Below are 9,402 nucleotides of genomic sequence, written 5' to 3'. Positions count from 1 at the left end.
GACCTGAAAGAGGAAGTGGAGCAGAGAGAGGTGGGGAGAAGTAGCCCCCATGCTTTTCAGCCTTGGTCTTGTACCAAGGGACCTGGGGATCATGAAAGAAGATGTGGGTGAGAGACCCATGGGGAGACTGACAATGTCCGCCTTTATTTTTGCTTGTATTTTGATTTTGCTATTTACATTTTGCCTAGCCCCTTCTGCCCCTTTCCTATGGGTCCCCACCAGAGGGTGCTTTAGATTTGAGGCAAGCTTTTGAGCCTCAGTGATCAGCTTTGGGACAACCCTGTCTGGCTGGGCATGAGGGATTGAGTACCTTTGGGTGTTTCATCAGAAACTATTTAAACTATATTCTCTCTATTGCAACCAAAGAGAATTATTTTAAAGTTCTTTTCTCTTGAAGGTTTTACCACTCAACGTATGTTTTGTCTTTATGTGGTGAGTGGCAGAACCCATTTAGAGCCAGCAGATTTGGGGATCCCAGGATGCCACTAACATGATACTTTTCCTTATCACACAGAGTATTTTCACTGTTCTAAAAATCCTCTGTGTTCTTCTATTCCCGCCAATCTCTAGAAACCACTGATCTTTATAGGTCTCCATAGTTTTGTCTTTTCAAGAACATCATATGGGCTCTCCTTGGTGGTGCAAAGAGTCAAAGTGTAGCACTATGAAGCTGTCCACAGCCACTGCAGCACAAGTTCAATTCCCAGGGAAGAGAGGTGACCCACATGGGGCAGCAGACCTCTCCTGTCTCATTTACTGCTCCCCTCAGCAGTGTACTTCGTCGATCTGCCTGTTCTGTTCCCTACTCTGTCTCTGGTGAATCCTTTCATACCCTGCACCTCTGACCTGTGCCCCAGTTCTTGTATACATAAATAAATAATCTGTTTAAAAAAATCATATAGTTGAAATCACACCATATGTAGTCTTTTCACATTGGTTTATTTCACTTGGTAATAGGAATTTTAGCTTTCTCCATGTCTTTTCATGACTTGCTGGCTAATGTCTCTTTCTATATACCACAGTTTATTCATTCACCTACTGATGGGCTTCTCAATTGTTTCCAAGGTTGACAATTATGAGTAAGATGGCTGTAAGCATCCATATACACTTTTGGCACAAACCCTGCTGGGATAAGGAATCCTGGTGAGTTTTGTGCAGATGTGGAAGGGGGCAAAGAAGGGGCTTGGGAACCTTCACCTGTGAGAGTGAGGTGTCACTATCCCCTGGAAGCCAGAGCCCTCCAAGGAAGTCTGGTTTCCAGAGCAGTAGGTCCCTGCAGTAGGCCCCCAGTCTTTAAAGCAGGAGGGCCATATTACTCACCCAGAGTGCATGTGGCATCACCTCTGCTGCTTCTGTTTGGGCAACATGTTGTTCTCCATCCACTGCCATAAGGTGTGGGCACTGCCATGCTGTTGTGCCAGGACTGGCTATAGCACAAGGTGCAAAGGGAGCAGTTGCTGGTGCTGCTGGTGCTGTGTCAGTTCCTGAGTATATTTGTAGACCTCAGTTGTGCAACTAGTGGCCCCAAGTCGGGGAAGAGAGTATAGGTCTGAGGTTCAGTGATGAGGGTTTTTCAGGAGGGGACAGAAGGCTCCAGGGTCAGTGTTGGAAAAGAAGATAGTCAGGTGGTGCCATTAGGTAAGCAACTGCTTCTCCTCTCCCAGCATCAGGGACCAGGGATCCCCTGTCTCCCAGGCAAGGGAATCTCCTTCTGCCCAACATTCACTTGTTCAGTGAACATCCCTGGCACCCCTGCTGTACATTGGGCCCTGTGCTGGGCCTCAGAGCTAGAGATGAATCAGACACCTCCATGCCCTGGAGGGCATAGGAGTGGGGGTGGGAGTCAGACAGAACTGGGAACACCCAGTGGTGATTATCAGCTGTGGGTGTGTTCCAGATGCTCTATGTCAGCCCTCCTTCAGCCCAGATGGTCATGTGGGCAGGTGGCTCTGGTACATGTATTTTTCAAGAAAAGTAAAGAGGAAAAGAAAAAGCCATGTATGTGTAGGCTTTTGTGTAGACAAATTTTCAATACATTGGAGCAAATACTAAGGCACATGATTGCTAGATTGTACAATAAGGGTATGTTTAGTTTTATAAAACTAAATTTTACAAGACTATTCACATGAATGCACCACTTTTTTAAAAATTTGGTTTTTTTTTAAATAATATGTTTATTTTTACATCATTTGGGCATTTTTTCATTCAGTTGTAAACCCCATGGGTTCCCCATCACCAAATCACCCATGAGCCATCACCACAGTCCAGTGCATTTCCTTTCCCCCACTGTTTCTGATCCCATTCCCAACTCCACCCCATAAAATGTCTCTGGTATATAGCTGTTCATTATTATTATTTTCTCACCTGGTCCGTTATACTCCTGCTATGAGTGAAACCATCTGGTATTTTTCCTTTTCGTTCTGGCTTATTTCACTAAGCATGATCTTTTTCAGCTCCATCCATATTGCTGCAAAAGGCATGTGTTTATTTTTTTTGGTTGCTGAGTAATATTTCATTGTGCATATGTAATACATCTTAAAAGATTTATTTATTTATGCATACAAGACTTGGTGTGCAGACCAGAGGTGTAGGGATGTGGGAACAGTGAGAAGATTCACCAGAGACAGAGTGGGAAGCAGAACAGGCAGATCTACTGAAATATACGGCTGAGGGGAGCAGTGGGTGAGACAAGGGAAATCTGCTGCAGCCTGTGCATCAGCTCCCTGACTAGGGATGGAACTCATGCTGCAGTGGGTGGTGATAGCTTGATAGTGCTGAGTCTTAACCCCTTGCGTCACCAGGGAGGCTCAAAATGTCCCCTTTTGCATTCTCACCAGGATTGAGACAGAGTTCCCATTGTTCCACATCCTCACCAGCATGTGATGTTATCCGTGTTCTGGATTCTGGCCATTTTAATTGGTATGCTGGTATTGATGGTATCTCATCATTTTGATTTGCATTTCTCTGCAAATATACAATGTTGAACATCTTCTCATATGTTTACCATTTGAATATTTTCTTTGGTGAGTTGTCTGTTGCTGAAGACATTGGCCCATTTTTCCTTCAGGTTATTTGTTTTCTGATTGTGGGGGTAAGGATTCTTTGTATATTTTAGATTACTGTCCTTTATCAGATGTCTTTTATCAGTGTTACCTCCCAGTCTGTGGATTGTTTTCTCATTCTTTTGATAGTCTTTTACAGAGCAGAAAATGTTCATCTCAATGAAGTTTAATATGCCCATGCTTTCTTTCAATTATTGTACCTTTAGTTTTGTATCTAAAGTCATCACCAACACAAGGACACCTAGATTTTCTTCTACATTCTCTTCTAGGAGATTTATGGTTTTGCCCCCTGTGAGCCCATATAGGTCTGTGATCCATTTTAAGTTACTTTTTTATGAAGGATGTAAAGCCTGTATATAGTTTCACCTTGTCACATGTGGATGTCCAGTTGTTCCAGTACCCATTGGTTGAAACATCTTTGTTCCATTGCTTTTGTGCCTGTCAAAGATTGGTTTAATATATTTATGTAGGTCTATCCATTGGCTTTCTATTCCATAGAATAGATCAGTTGGATCTATTCTTTTGCCAGTATCATACTATTTTGATAACTCTAGCTTTATATTGTCTTAAAGTCACGTAGTATTACTTCTCCAACTACATTCCAGAGTTATGTTGGTTATTCCTTGTCTTTAACCTGCTCATGTAAACTTTAGAATCATTCTTCCTATATTTATAATTTAACCTTTGGAGTGTTAGAATTACATTAAATCTAGAGATCAAGTTCAGAACAATTGACATCTTGACAGTATTGATTCTTTCTATTCATAAACATGAAAGAGCTCAGAATTGGGGGGGGGGGAGAGGGGTCATCAGAGGAGGGGGGTGGTGAGAGGATTCACCAGAGACTGAGTAGGAAGCAGAACAGGTGGATTGACTGAAATACACTGCTGAGGGTGATACTCATAGTGGAACACTGTAAATTGTTAAGGGTGGTGCCCCTGAGGGTTTTGCTGGTAGAAAATAGAGCACCTGGGACAATGCTGTAGGTGGGGGTGAAGCTATGGGAAAAGTATATACATGGGAGCTATGCGTATGCCTGAGAGGGAGCTTCCGGCACACGCTCTCGTGCACATGCACGACGAGGAAGCTCTGGGCACGTGAGAGAAGAGAGGGCAAAGGGAGAACATGCAAGAGAAGCTGTTTAGTCAAGTGCGAGGGAGGGCAAGCAGTGGATGATGGAGACCAGGGAAGAAAGAAGCCCAGTGGGAGGGCCCCAGACAGCTCTGTGAGGGCTTTGTAGAGCTAGGCTTTTTGGGTGCGGGCCACATGGCAGAGGCCATCAAGTATGGCCTTGTCAGACCACCTTTTGGAAAAGTTTTGTTAGACCTGGCAAAGAAAGGGAGACCAGAAGAAACAGGCATCTTGTTGAAGCATGGCCCGGAAAGGACAGAACCGGAGCCAGGTGTCTTGCTAAAATGAGTGAGTGTGGCCACTTGTGGGATCTGGGATCCTTCAGGCGCTACAGCTGTGGTCTTGAGTATCGCTTGTTTGGTGTTGTGCTGGGGCATTTTGGTAGCTCAAGGAGCATCTCCTTTGCATCTTTTTCTATGTATGCAAATTGGATCCTGGCCTATAGTTTGGTTGCCAGTGTCCACAGAGGCAGAAAGTAGCCGTCTTAGATAGGTGGCCCACTGTTCTGGAGAGGAGCTGCCCATCCTCAGGGATGGGAAGACGACATCATTATAACTGTCTTTGTGCAGGACTGGATATGACTTTGGGTAAGTTAAACAGCCATTATTGGCCTCAGTAAAGCTTGCATTTCCTGGTTTGTTAAATAAATCTTTTTGTTGTTATTCTTTGAGCCTGAGCAATCTTGCAATTATGTGCATAGGTGAAGAATCCAGACTATAATATATAAAGTATTTGGGTATAGGGGCTTTGGCCACCTGTCACCCTGCCACCCTGTATCAAGGGGAGCAGTGGATGAGACAGGTAAGGTCTGCTGTACTATATGTGGGTTAACTCCCTGGTCGGGATTAGGCTGCTGATAGCTTGATAGTGCTGAGACTTAATTGTACCACTAGGGAAACCCATTACCAAGAGTTTTGTTGGTCATTTCTTTTTTTCAATAGATTTATTTTTATTTAATTGTGCATACAAGAAGTGCAGGGGATGAGAGGACTCATCAGACAGTGAGGAGCAGAACAGGCAAATAAACTGAAGTACAGTCTAAGGGGAGAAGTGAGCAAGACAGAAGAGGTCTGCTGAGTCATATGTGGGTTAGCTCCCTGGCTGGGGATCAAACTCAGGTAAGAGCAATAAGAGCATGATAGTGCCGAGAGTTAACTCCTAGGCCATTAGGAAGGCCCCTTTGGTCATTTCTTTTGGATTTTTTTGTTTTGTTTTGTTTTACAGATTTTATTTATTTATGCATACAGAAATGGGGTACAAGCCAGAGGTACAGGGGTGGTGAGAGGATTCACCAGAAACAGAGTGGGGAGCAGAACTGGCAGATCAACCATGTACACTCCTGAGGGGAGTAGCAGACAAGACGGAAAGGTCTGCCATGCCATGTGGGTCAAACTCCACTAAAGTGGCCACAGCTTAGTTTAGCTTCGCAGTGCAGGGCTCCAACCCACTGCGTCACCAGTGATGGAACCTCTTTTTGGATTTTTCTACAAAGATTAACATATTATCTGTGAACAAAGACACTTTCATTTCTTCTTTCCCAATCGGTATATGTTTTATTTCCTTTTATTGTCTTGTTCCATTAGCTACAACTTCCAGTACAATGTTGAAAGAAGTGGTGAGAATGGACATTCTTGCTTTGTAGCTAATCTTAGTGGGAAAACTTCCAGTTTCTCAACACTGTGTACATTGGTGGCTTTAGGGTGTTTTGTTTTGTTTTTTAAGATTAAACAAATAAGAGAAACTATAAAGTATATGGCTTTCTCTGTCTGACTTATTCACTTAACAAGATACTCTCAGGATTCATCTATCTTGTCACAAATGGCAAGATTTCTTCACTTTTTAGTAACTGAATCGTAATCCATTTTGTGTATGTAAATATACCATATACACTTCATCTATATCTACATAACATGTTCTTTATCTATTTATTGATTTATAGACATGTGAGTTGCTGCCGTGAATTTTATTTTCAATAATTTCCATGTAAATTATGCCACTGTGAACATGGGTTACAGATATCTCTTTAACTTAATGATATAGTTTCTTTCAGTATATGCTTAAAAGTAGGATTACTGATTCATATGGTAGTTCTAGTTGTAATTTCTTGAGGAACCCCCACACTATTTTCCATAGTGACTGTACCAGTGTATGATCCCCCCAACAGGGGCTCCCTTTGCTACATGTTCTCACTAGTATTTGTCATCTCTTGTCTTTTTGATAATGACCACCCTAATATATGCAAGATGACATCTCATTGTGATTTTGACTTGAGTTTCTCTAATGATTTGGGATGCTAAGCACTCTATGGCCATTTGAATATCTTCCTTATAGATATTCTTCCATCAAATTTTAGAAATTCAAGTAGATTTTAAATTTCAGTTATTGTACTGTTACCGAATGCCAGTCTCAGTTTCCCTCAGCTAATAAAAGGAAACAGAGTTTGAGGAAAATGAAAGTGGTTTTATTTGTTGACAAATAAGGAGGGTAGCAGACTCATATCTGAAAGACCACCGTCCTGCTCTTTGGCAGGTTACAGGGCTATTTATACAATGTTCAACAAAGAAAAGGGGAGGTGGGCGACTCATATCTGAAAGACCACCGTCCTGCTCTTTGGCAGGTTACAGGGCTATTTATACAATGTTCAACAAAGAAAAGGGGAGGAAGTAAAAGTTAGTGCTTGGATGGAGGAGGCTGGTGGGCACCTCCAGCCTTTGTTTACAGAAAGAGAAACAAAAATGGGGAATCAGCAAGAGTGCAAGAGTAATGGGGAGGGGCTAGGGGTCAGCACAGGGAGGAAGAGGAGTCGGTGGGGAGAACTTTCTCACTATTTGCTTTGTTTGGGATTCCTTGCCTTGAACCTATACCTGTCAAGAGAAGAGAAATTGCAAGGAAAGGAGAGAAAAAAAAGTAAGCCCACAGACAATTAAGAGCGCTGGGAAAACCAATTGTCAAAGGAAGCAAACCTGCAAATGCTTATGTATCAGTACTGTTCAACTTCAGAATTTCTATTTTTTAGAATTTTTAAAAATCTCTTCATTGACAGTCTCTGTTAGAAATAATTTTCATATTTTTCTTAAATACTTTAGATATAATTTCCTCTACTCCTTATTTCTGATAGTTGATTTACATTTTTTGTGTAATTGGTCCAATATCTGTTCCTGCTTTTCTCCCCTATGTGTTTACCACAAGGAATTTTTCATATTTTTATTGAAAACTGGATGTTATAAATAGTACAATGTGGCAACTCAGACCTCTCCATGCAAGGCTTATTGTTATTACTATTTACTTTTATTTTTTAAAAGATTTATTATTTATGCATACAGAAATGGGGTACAGGCCAGGGTGCAGGGGCAGTGAAAGGATTCATAAGAGACAGATTGGGGAGCAGAACAGGCGGATATATTGAAATACACTGCCGAGGGGAGCAGCAGGTGGGGTCAGGAGAGGTCTGCTGTGCCTTGTGAATCAGCTCCCTGGCTGGGTATTGAACTCCTGCTGCAGTGGCTGTGGGTAGCTTCATAGTGATGTATTTTAACCTGTTGTGCTTCCAGGGTGGGCCCACTATTTACTTGTTTATTGGCTTCCCTGAGCAAATTCTATAAACTAATTATTTGTTATGTGTGGTCACTGAAGTTTCTACCCAGCTATATTATTGGTCAGCTAAAGCCAGGACATAGAATTCTTTAAATGTTTTGAAGTAGTAAGTCTCTTTTTTGACGGGCTCTGTGTATTGGTGTGGGTAAGCCTTCAATGCTCTGGTCACTTACGCAGCCTTATCTCTCATTTCCTGTTGAGCAGGATCTTTAGGTCAGGAGTGTTAAGAGAGTGGACTCTTCCTGAACATATGCATAATTCTGCAAATGTATGTGGCTTTCTAGAGCTCCAGGTATATGTGAGAGTTTTTCAAATTTCACTATCAACATCTTATTTCCTGATATTCCTTATAGATTTTATCCACCCTCTTGCTCGCCTTAATTGATATCCCTTCCTCAAGTTGCTGGGATAGCAAAAAGTTTGCTGCTGGTTATTTAGACAAACTCCTAGGAATAGGATTTCTCACAGTGTGAACTCTAAGCCAGGTCAAATAATGACTAACACTCCCAGTTAAGAATGGCTCTTAATTGGGAGCTTCCAGGCAGATCAAATAGTGACAATTTTCTAGGGATAGGACGTTTTGGAGCGTTTTGCACCCTCTCTGCCCCCTCTAGTGGCTGCTGGGCCACTGTTTTCATAACTTCTGCAGCTTTGAAAAAAAGAGTGGTTTTGCTTCTTTGTTTTTCACCCTTATAACAGAATTTAGGTCCTTATCTAAACTGAATAATGAACTTTCACTTCTCAAAAAAACTCATATCTTTGTTTTTTTTTAACTCATATCTTTTTGGGTTGTGCTAGTTCACATCAGTTTCTTAGGTTATAATATAACATAAAACAATAGGATTTCTCATTTCCAGATAAGTAAAAATTCTTTTTTTTTAAATTTATTTATGCATATAACAGCTGAGATGCAGAGCAGAGGTGTAGGGGGTGAGAGGATTCACCTAAGACAGAGTGGGAAGCAGAACAGGCAGATCTGAAATACACTGCTGAGGGCAGGAACTAGGGAGATAGGAGAGGTCTGCTGAGCCATGTGGGTTACCTCCCTGGCTGGGGTTCATACTGTGCTACAATGGCCACAGACATTTTCACAGTGCACAGGCTTAACCCTTTGTGCCATCAGGGAGCCCCCAGAAGTAAAAATTCTAACTGACAAAATTTCTTAAAACTACAAAATTAGGCCCTCCCTGGTGGCACAGCGGGTTAAAGAACTGCACTGAGAAACTAAAGCCACTTCCACATGAGTTCGATCCCTGCCTGCCCCGGAGGTGACCACATGGCATGGCAGACCTCTCCTGACCCTCCCGCTGCTCCCCTCAGCAGTGTACTTCGTCGATCTGCCTGTTCTGCTCCCCACTCTGTCTCTGGTGAAGCCTCTCTCCACCCCTGAGCCTGTACCCCAGTTCTGTATGTACAAATAAATAAATCTTTAAAAAAAAAAACTACAAAATTAAGTTTTGTTATTAGTAGCACAGCCAAGATTAAGGTGTTTCCTGACTATACTTTTTTTCTGCTTTCCCCCTCTGAAATCAGGTCCTAAATTCAGAATAATAAAATGATCAAGGCATATATTACAATAAAATCTTGGCACTTTCAGACAGGTTTGCTCCCTCAC

The sequence above is a fragment of the Condylura cristata genome, unplaced genomic scaffold (assembly GCF_000260355.1).
Source record: "Condylura cristata isolate star-nosed mole 26May11 unplaced genomic scaffold, ConCri1.0 scaffold00015, whole genome shotgun sequence".
Lineage (NCBI taxonomy): Eukaryota > Metazoa > Chordata > Mammalia > Eulipotyphla > Talpidae > Condylura > Condylura cristata.
Note: the sequence above shows the minus strand (reverse complement) of the source record.